This window comes from Citrus clementina, unplaced genomic scaffold, assembly GCF_000493195.1.
Source record: "Citrus clementina cultivar Clemenules unplaced genomic scaffold, Citrus_clementina_v1.0 scaffold_5, whole genome shotgun sequence".
NCBI classification, from domain to species: domain Eukaryota; kingdom Viridiplantae; phylum Streptophyta; class Magnoliopsida; order Sapindales; family Rutaceae; genus Citrus; species Citrus x clementina.
Window position 1 is genome coordinate 28,262,851 of NW_006262201.1, and position 11,361 is coordinate 28,274,211.

The 11,361-nt window shown below is 34.3% G+C and overlaps 1 pseudogene; it reads left to right on the top strand.

Moving 5' to 3' along the window:
- The first annotated feature begins 6,368 nt into the window (after window positions 1-6,368).
- On the top strand, window positions 6,369-10,549 carry LOC112097726 (annotated as a pseudogene).
- Window positions 10,550-11,361: the final 812 nt, after the last annotated feature.

Below are 11,361 nucleotides of genomic sequence, written 5' to 3' on the forward strand. Positions count from 1 at the left end.
AGAAAGGTATATATCTAATAAAGTTAAAGCTTGACAAAAAATTCAGGAAGATTAATGCCTCGCCACAACAAGGGCCACAACAACATCAAAGTAGAGATGAAGCAGTATTCTCAAAGCTAAAACTCTCAAATCCACCTAGGGGTGTTTAGAATCCAATTTGATCCGCTCAATCCGTCTAATCCATAGAAATCCAATTTGTAAAAATCTGATCCGTGGATTGGTGGATTAGATTAGATTGAAAATTTGATAATCCGCAATCGGTGGATTAGATACGGATCTACTTCTGTAAATCTATAAAAATCTGTGAATCCGCAAAAAAATAAAAAGTATTTATTTAATTAAAAAATAAAACTTGTAAATATGGTATTAGTACTTACTAGTACATAAATAAGTTAAAATATAGTTATATTAACAGTATGTTATATCTTATCCGATAATAATAAAAAATAAAAAAATAATTAAATAAACAAATATAGCTTTCTAAATAGTTAATTTCTATGTACTGATCTAAACGAATGAGATTTTTTTCGTTTTGATGTGTTATATTTCGAAACTTTAAATGAATTTTTTAAGCTTTATTTAAACAATTAATTTATTTAAATCTTATTTAATTTTAAATTTGAAGTCCGTAAACCAATCCGCAAAATATTAGATTTGGTCAAATCTGCATCCGATCCGTAGATGTATGGATTGGATTTGGATTGAATTTTACCAATCCGTGGATTGAATTGAATTGAAGATTTATAATCCGCAAAATCGTAGATCGGATATGGATTGAGGTCTAATCCATAAAATCCGATCCACGAACACCCTTAGTTGGATTCTTGAGTGAGAACAATTCCTAGGCCAAATCCAAATTGTCTACAAGAAATCCAACGTCCTCAAGAGATCATATATAGTTTTCAAATTGCGGGAAAGCTCTAAAACTTGTGAATTGAGAAATTGTACATGCATGTCAAGCTTTAACCAATGAATTTGCTTTAATTTATCAACAATAAGAATATAAGATGAGATTTGACCTAGTTGTTACTCTTGTGAATAAAAAAATTGTGTGCCTGAACATGATTTAACTAATGAAATGAATTTTCTTTAATTTTTTTTAATAATAGGATGAGACTTTCCTGAAACGAAAAGTACGGATATATAATTTGTTGGCTTTAGTTACCTTACATAATAATGTATGGTACATAACCGTTTGATGAAAATCCAACAGTCGTGGAAATAATAAAATTTTATTATCTTATATTTTCACAACTGTTGGATTTTCATCAAACGGTTGTGGAAAATCAAATGGTTGTGGAAGAGTCATTTACCTTACATTATTATGTAAGGTAACAAGCTCCTAATTTATTTAGTATGATTGAAAATTATGAATGAAAATAGTTTTGCCAAAATTGACAAAATCAAAATCTTTAAATTAGTGAAAAGTCTTCAAGTCCTATGTGATATAAACACGTATTTGGCCTACTTCTTAGAACTCTTATGGCTATAGTCAAGCTAGATGAAAAAGAGATTTACTAATTCTGAGTTAGAGATCATGATGGTAACATCTACACCTTACTCAATAAAATTCTTTGCTTATTTTTTTATTACTTATGGTTGAATTAGAAATTCAATTATTCTTTTATAACGTGGTTTAAAATATTTAATAAAAGGAAATTCTTAAATACTTTGGAGATTTCAGAGCTTTTTTTTTAATTTTTAAAAAAGATAGAGATGTGACAAAACTAAAAAAAAAAAATTAAACTCAGATGACCAACTAAAAGTTATCTGATCACTTTATTTGAACGAAAACTTTAATGCTGTTATGAAAATGTGTAGATCAAGCAATGAAAAATTCCAAAATATTGGTAATAACTTCAAATTACAACGACGGAGGTAGGTTGACGGCGACCTTATGTAGCGGAGGCAGCCATAAATTTTAAATTTTGTTTGCGTTGAAGTCAAAATTCAACTGTCGCCGACCCATTTGGTTTGAACTCTATGTCAATCGGGTCTGCCCAAAACCAAACACAACCCAAACCATAGCCAGCATAGGTGCTAAGAAGATTCTTTTACTTTGTCACTTGTCGCCTACAATGAAATTGACATTAAACAAACATTAAAACGTGTGGACTCCGATAGCTGCCCCACAACTGTACAATAATAATTGAGTATGCACTTTTGATTCTCGGGACCTTTCAATGAGTTTCTGCCCCGCTGATTCTATCAACTAAAGTTTTGTAAAATGAAAAAAAAAAAGTACATAGAATTCCACAAAATGCAAAACGTGTGGAATTTAATTTTTGGCCGTGTGGACCAAAATATAATTTAACGAAAAAGGGCAAAAATGGTAAGATATTTAAAATGTATGGAAGATGATCCATATTTTACTGAAACGACTTATCTCGAACATTAAGATGATTGATTTTTTCTTTTTGAATAATATCAACTTCCATATCTTTCTACCGGAGAACATGCTCACATTAAAGTCTATCTTACTAATTTGAAAAAGAAAATCAAATCAACACCAAAGCAATGAAAAGTAAAGCTTTTGAATTTTAACTCCGGCTGGCAAACGTATTCAGGAATTCTTCCCATTGCATATCTTATTCCTCCATCAATGCAATATTAAGTAATTTTTCTTTATCATATTCTTTTCTTTGCATTTCTTCTTCCTCTATCAATGCAATATTTGAACAATTAAGAAAGAGTTTAAGAACATAAAAGATCTCCTAGATTTATACGGTATAACAAATTTAAATTCTCAATTATAATGGATAATAATTAAACTAATAATTATTTATTTACTTATTTTAATAGTTTCACCTAAGAATAATATTGTAATTAGAAAAAATCTAAAAAGCGGGGTGGTTTTATACAAAATCAATTGCATACACATATCCAGAAGCATATGCGGATGCAAATAATATTTTTTATTCTTTTTTTATAAGAAAATTGTGTATTGAGATGAATAAAATGTTTAATTTAATTAATTTCCTTACTTTCATATACATTGTCTTTCTATCTAAAGAAAGCTCATGTTTGTTAGTATTCATTCTTAGAGAGGTGAAAAAATTACAAATCTTGAACAACAAGGAGTAGTTTAATTGCCACTAACTTTACTTGGCCTTCTTTAGTTGGAGCTGTGTTTTCTGATAAGCCAAAGAATTAGTAGCTGTTAGAAAGCTGAAATGAGATTGTAAACTTTGTTTGGAAGCTAAGAAAATGAAAAGAAAATGTTCTGGAAATTTCTTGATTTTATTCAATTTTTCTCATTACATAACAAATACAATCACGATAGTATTTATACTAAATCAAGTCTCTAAAACAAAAATAATAGTTTGCTTAACAGCTGACGAACAGGACGTAATGCATGCTTAACGGAATTGCTGAGCTGGCTTCTTTTCTTAACTAACTGCTGACGTGTCATTGGCACACACGTGTTGAATATGCAGCTCCCTTTTGTACAATGTGTGCTTCCTTAACAGCCCCCCTCAAACTCAAGGGGCAGGGATGCACATTGAGTTTGCTTCTAAAGTAGTTAAAGTGAATGAATGTGAGAGGCTTGGTCAAGATGTCTGCAATCTGCTCTTCACTGGGAATGTAATTGATCTCCAGCTCTCTTGCCAACACTTTATCTCTTATGAAGTGCATGTCTAGTTCAATATGTTTAGTTCTCGAGTGGTAGACATGATTTTTGGCTAGCTCAGTTGCACTTATATTATAGCACTATTTTGTAGGCACTGAAACACATTCTATCTTGATCGTCTTGAATAATGACTGCAACCATGTAATTTCTGCACTTGCAAAAGCAAGAGCTCTGCACTCACTCTCTGCACTTGATCTTGTGACTATTGATTGCTTCTTGGATGACCAAGATATCAAATTATGCCCCAAGTAAATGCAGTATGCCCCTATTGATTTTTCTATCATCAACATCATATGCCCAATCTGCATCTGCATATTCTATTAGCTTTATTTCTCCACCAGCTGTACACTTTAATCCATAGTCTTCTGTTTCTTTCAAATATCTAAGTATCCTCTTACAAGCCATGATATGTTGAAGTGTTAGTGTAGACACATATTGACTTAATTTGTGCACTGCAAAAGCAATTTCTAGCCTAGTCAGGACTAAATACTGTAACTCTCCAATCAAGCTTCTATAACTAGTTGCATCTTCAACATACTGACCCAAAGATCCCTTAACTTCTTTATGAAGTTTTGTTCTTGTAACCATTGGAGTATCACACCCTTTGCAGTCAAGCATATCAACTTTTCTCAGCAAGTCTTTAATATATTTTTTTTTGGGACAGATATATATCATTCTCAGTATAAGAGACTTCTATACCAAGAAAATATGAAAGCTTTCCTAAATCTTTTAATGCAAACATTTTGCTCAAACCTGAGATAAATTTTTCAAGTTCATCACTATTAGGTCATGTTATCAATATGTCATCAACGTAAATCAGGATTAGTATCATTGAATTCTGTTCTCCCTTGAAAAATAGTGAAGTGTCGGCTCTGGAATTTTGAAAACCCCAATTTGTAACCAAACAACTCTTCAGTTTGTCAAACCATACTCTAGGAGATTGTTTCAACCCATATAAGGCCTTCTTCAACTTGCATACATAATCAGGTCTTATCTCATCAACAAATCCTTCAGGTTGGCACATGTAAACATCCTCTGTCAAGTCTCCATTTAGGAAAGCATTACTAACATCTACTTGTCTGATCATCCACCTATGCATTACAGCCAAGCTCAATATAACTCTCACTGTAGAAGCCTTTATAACAGGGCTAAATCTTTCAAAATAATTGATTCCTTTAGTTTGTTGGAACCCTTTTGCAACCAACCTAGCTTTATATTTGGCAATACTGCCATCACTATTTTGTTTGACTCTAAACACCCATTTGTTTCCAACAATTTTGTATTCAGCTGGAGGTGGTATAAGAGACCAAGTCTCATTTCTGATCAAGGCTTCATATTCCTCTTTCACGGCCTTATACCAGTGTTTATCATTAAGAGCTTCTCGAACTGTGTTAGGTTCTTTGTTGATCAAGGTGGTTGTGTACAACTTAGGCTTGAATATTCCAGACTTCGATCTAATGGTCATTTTGTGTGTGGGTTGTGAAGTCAGAATTCTGTTTGGACTGAGTTCAGTTTGTTGTTGACTGGTTACATGTGGTTCAAATTGTGTTTGAGTTGGTTCAGGAATATGACGGATAGTTTGTGATGTTGATGATTTTGATATGAATGACTAGATGATTCTTGTTGATGCTGATTATTTGTATGCTCAGGTAATACAGGTGTTTGTTCATTACTCGGTACTCTTGCTGAGTAAGTATCTTCAAAGCTGCTGTTGAGTAAGGGTAATGTTGAGAGATGATAGATTTGTTGTTTAGAGAAATTTGACACTGGAGTTTCTGATTGGATGACATTTTCAGAAGAAGAAGTGGCAAAGATTGTTGCATATGGAAATACAGTCTCATCAAAGACATCATGCCTAAGAATATGAACTTGACCTGAGCTTGTAAGACATTTGCATCCTTTATGAGATGAGCTATATCCAATAAAGATGCATTTGCTAGTATGAAAATCAAACTCATGTCTGTTAAAGTCTCTCATGTATGGATAACAAAGACAACCAAATCATTTAAGGAAATTGTAATCAGGTTTATGCTTGAAAAGTTTCTGATGTGGGGATAAGAGTCTCAATACAGGTGTTGGCAACCTGTTTATGTGATATACTGCTATATGAACAGTTTCCCACCAGAATTTGAAAGGAAGATCAGCTTGAGTTAAAAGAGTCAAGGCCAATTCAATTATATGCCTATGTTTTCTTTCTACCAGTCCATTCTGGTGATGAGTGTAAGGGCATGAGTGTTTGAAAATGATCCCATTTTGGTTCAAAAAATCAGTGAATACTCAATATTCTCCCCCTAGTCAGATTACATCATCTTAATTGTTGTATTGAACTGATTCTATAATTCTGTCTTTAGAAATGCAACTAAATTTTTAATCTCTTACTCTACATAAAATTGAAATTCGAGTGGCTTATCAAATAAAATTAAAACTATTAATTAACCAAATAAAATTATTTAAAACCATTGGGTATGGTAGCAGGAGTTCTTGAAACTATCGATGCCATGAAATTTACTGGCGAAAAGGGTTTTAGATGTCTATTTTATAAATCTTTTAATAATTTTTTTATTTACCATTTTACTATCCATGGTAAAAGTGTCGCATCGACATTGAACAGTTCAACATATCAGTCATTTCTCATTCAGTCATTAAGAATTTACGTTTGGGGTATTTTTGTAATTATGAGAAGGTAAACTAATCGCAAAATTCATTTGGCTTGCACTTGCTCGCCTTTGCTGTGTGTTTGGTTATGGCGTTATCATTATCATCTTCTCCACTCCTGCTGACACCAGACCTTAACCGTTCAGATTCCCTTTCTCGACTGTCATACCCTACGCCCCGTCTCCGTGTCTCCGATAAACAGTGCTCAATTAAGACCATCAGATTATCCCGGACCCACATTAATCCAACGGCTCACAATGACCGACAACCTCTCCATCTCCATTACAAGCTCCCTCTTCAGCTGGCTTCTTCTTCCGTCCTACTCTTTCTCGGATTCGGAGCCCGTATATGCTCGGCTGGTCCCACGCAGCTCCCTCTCACTCCAGCTGTCAACCAACAAGACCAATTGCTTGATCAAGACACAGAACAAAAAGAGGATGAGAAATTGAATCAAGAATTTGAGAATTGGAAATGGAAGACGTACGCATTGACCGTGCCTTTGAGAGTCGTTTCTCTTCAGAATTCAGTGCCTCAATCTTGGGTTAAGGATTTTATGCGAAGTCAAGGAAAGAGATTGAAGTTTCAGATGAATTTGTGTGCTAGCATTGATGGGATCGTTAACAATTTATCTACGCCCTTTAACAAAGTTAAGGCTAAGTCAGCTTCGTATATGGCTGCTGATTTGGTTAGTGTTGGTGATTCATGGCTCAGTTTTGCGATTAAAAAGAGATTGATCGAGCTAATAGCTGAAGCTGAAGATCAAGATTGGTTCAAATGCTTAAGTCACAAATGGAAGGTAACATCTTTATCTTTTACCCGATAATTTTTATTGTCTTACCTTGAAATTTGGTAATGTAATTTGTTCTCTATCTGTGTTACCCTTTATAGTCATTTTATTTATTTGTTTATTGCTTTTATTTGCACTAACGAAATCTCAGGTATATCTACGCAGCAATGATGCAGGAGAAATTGATCCTCGAGGTCAAATATGGGCGGCACCATACAGGTGGGGCACAATGGCGATAGGCTACAAGAAAAGTAAATTTCAAAACCATAATTTGGCTCCGATTGAGGTAATAATTGTACTTAAACTCATTTAGTTTAATATCAAGCAAAATCAAGACTGCCTTTCTCTTCAATATTTTCAATGATAATATCTTTAGAAGCATCTCATTGACGGGTAACAATGGTATCCCTGAAAGAGTCTATAAACTCAATGATATTATCTTCTACAATGGCTCATTAAACTTTGTCGTTGCAGTCAAATGTACACTCAGAGCAATGAAAAGCTATGCCACTGTAGCATGTAGTGATGGCACTTAATAAGTGAATTGCTAGGATGTGAACTAGAAAAATTAAATATTGTCTCCTTGGGTATGCTAGCTCGTAAGTCAGGGTTACTATTAGAGCTTAAGATACTATAACCATGAGAAGCTATTGACTGCCAATTAAAATATCCATTAAAATGTCTAGGGAGTTATGAAGGTGGAGGTAGCTTCCAATAACTAACTTGAGTTTGGTAAAACAAACAGACAGTGTGTCTCATGTCTCACAATTCAAATTATCATCTGTAATGATGGAGAATTTTTCTAATGTATGAAGTATGCTTTCATACGTGGATTAGCTTGGAGAAGATATCTCAAAATAAAGAATATGGGGAGCGAATGGGAAAAAAACAGTTCAGTAGTTTATTATTCTGTAGTCAAGTTTTGTCTTGAAAATGGTCAAAATTTAAATGAATAAGGACAGGGGATCTTCATTCTTTTTTCCCTTTTTTATACCAAGATATCTTTCAACCTTTATATAATCCCCACTGGATATCTGCTTCTAATAATTAAAATAAAAATTTCACCCACACAAATAAATACTGACCAAGCTCTAACAATAAAAACTAACATCTTTAGTCAAGTAACATCTTTAGTCACGTAATTTACAGTTCCTCATCATCTTAGTGTGAGCTATCAGTACGATCTAAAAACATAATAAAACTGGTTTGATCCTGTTTATTGATGTTTAAATGTTGTTTATTGTGACAAGTAAATTAGTAAGATCTTGTTTGAAGTTGTTTTCCGAAATGAACTGCCAAATGGTAGTTTTTTTGGGGCATCTGATGGCTCTTTTTTCCTCATTTTAAACATGTGCCTGCTTGGAATGGGAAGGATTAGGCTGCAGAGTTGTTATATATTTTGACATGCTCTGGTAATTACACAATTTGTTCACACTGGAAATTAGAATGAGAAATTTGTTGATGCTGTTTTGATAGATCTGCATTCTATGCACAATAACATGATTAATGAAAATGGATTGTAGGACTGGAAAGATCCGTGGTGGCCTGAGCTCGCAGGAAGAATTTCAATGGTTAATTCTCCCCGAGAGGTTATTGGTTCAGTTTTGAAGTATATGGGAGCATCATAAAATTCAAACAATATTGATTTGCAAGTTGCTGGTGGGAAGATTGCTGTTCAGCAGAATCTGGCATTACTGGCAAACCAGGTACTCTTAAAGAAATGATATCTGATCATTGCATGTTATTGCCTGACAACTGATTTTGTTTGTAGAAGTCTGCTTCTTCATACATATGAATGCATATGCTAGTGTTTTCTTCTCCTTTTCATACATATGAATGCGTATGTTGGTGTTGTCTTTTCCTTTTCATACGTATTAATAATACATATGTTGGTGTTCTCTCCTGAGATGGATGCAATAAAGGCTTTTGCTCCTAAATTTAGCTGAAGAAATGGCAAGGGATGTGAGATTCTGTCTCATTAAATTAACAAAAACCCAAAACAATGAAAAACCATAATAATGTGGTGTGGGTAAACTGGCTCCATTTGGTTCGTTTCCTTAATGTGAATACGCAAACAATGGAGACTAACAAAATGAAGTGACAACAACAAGTCAGTGTCCTTTGATGGATGCATTTTTAAGCAGAAATAGGTTTGTAATTGACCAAATTTGTCTGGCATGCCAATTTCGAAAAAATTAAATTATGTGATTATTACCTGTAATGAAGGGGGATAGTAGGTGCAATCAGGTGGATCCCGGAAAGTTCAACAAAGTTCTGGTATGGTGTATTGAAATTGGTTTGTGCAACTCAAGAGTCTTTCAGGTGAACGATGATGGGTTTTGATTTATGAATGTTATAAATCTACTGTGCATAGTATTCTAGTAGAATCATTTATAAGTTCTAGTTATTGAAATTGTCTACTTTGTCCGGTTTGAGTTAAGGGCACATGTAATATGAAAAATAGTTGTCGCATCTTTTAGGTTACCTAACATTTGATCAATCCTATTATGAGGGCTTCAAGATGTCTAACAATATGTAGAATGCCCATGCTCCTCCCCATTGTTTATCTTATACAATAATTTGTTTTAGATGCTAATATCTTTGTCGATACTGGTAACATTATTACAATCTCTGCTTTTATTGGGTTCTACATAGGTTCGACTGTTTGACAGTACACACTATCTGAAGGCATTTGGAATTGGAGATGTATGGGTTGCTGTTGGGTGGAGTAGTGATGTTCTTCCTGCTGTCAAACGTATGTCTAATGTTGCTGTTGTTGTTCCCAAGTCTGGTGCAAGCTTATGGGCCGATCTTTGGGTATTCCCATGCCTGCCATTCTACTTCGATATTCACTTTGTTATCACCTTCATATTAGTGATCAGTAAACACGATAATGTGACTAATAAGTTTGTATTCTCTTTATAGGCGATCCCTGCTGCCTCAAGACTTGAAACAAAACAAATTGGAGGGCAAGTCAGAGGTCCGTCTCCATTAATCCATCAATGGATAGAGTTCTGCTTGCAAACAGCAAGAGCATTGCCTTTCAAGCAAGAGGTTATCCCAGGCGCATCTCCCTCTGCCCTTGAAAGTACTCTGGTTAAGTTGCCTGAAGAACTTCTGAAGGGTAAACCAAGTGTGGATACTAACTTAATTGCTGGAGTACCCCCCCGCTGAAATTCTGGCCAGATGTGAGTTTTTGGAGCCATTATCTGAAGCTACATTGTCAGATTATGAGTGGCTGGTTGCTAATCTGCAAAACCTGCTCCTGTCTTGATGAAAAGGGTGCAGCATTACTTGTCATCATTAATCCAAAGCTTTCTAGCAAAGCTACATTGAAAAGTTAATGGCACTGCATACAATCATGAGTTTTAATGGAGCAAGAACTAAATACAATTATCGCTAACAAATACTGAAAACACAACCCACACAGGAAATCACCCTTCGCGTGGGGATGGAGATGTTTACTGGAGCGATATTGAATATGTGCAAGGTGTTGTCCACTGCTCTTTGGGTTATGGTGTGACTTGCGATTTCAAGATTGCCCAGAAACAATGGAAAAGATTAACATATCCTCCCATGAGTGAAAACGGCTTGACTAATTCTAATTACCGAATTGACTCAGGATCAGGTAGCAATAATAACAGTTAACTAACATTGCACAGTCCCGAGTACTTTTCCAGGATCAGATACAACGTGGTCTAATGTTGATAATAATACCTTATTAAAGGACAAATCATTGTTCTTGGGTGTTGATAGTAATAGCTTATTAAAGTAGAAGATGAAGGTTGTGCAGGTGATTTCAGAAATAAAATACATTCTGAGAGATGATGGTCTACTATTGCAAGCCCCCAGATTTCAGAATCTTTTGATTGCGGCATTTGGCAACGATTCCACAAATTCTAGATTCCAACTGAGTTATCAATTGAAAATGAAGTTGAATTGAAAAAGAACAACAAATACACAGTGAAGTTGAATTGAAAATGAAGTTGCAAGTTGCGCCCATAGCTGCTGACTAATAATAAAACGAGACAAATTAATTAAACTCAGATCTCTATGTACATGTCAACCTAACTTTACTTTTCCTTGTTTGTTATATTCACTTAACACTTGATGCCTAAACCATTAAAACCAAATGACCATAGAGGTATTTGTAATATGTAAAAACAAACAAAAACACGTAAAAAATTTTAAAAACAATTAATAATCACACTCTAAATTTACCACTCAACTCTAAATAATAACCATACTCAAACAATTTACAACTTTTGACGGGAGTAGCTATGAGGAA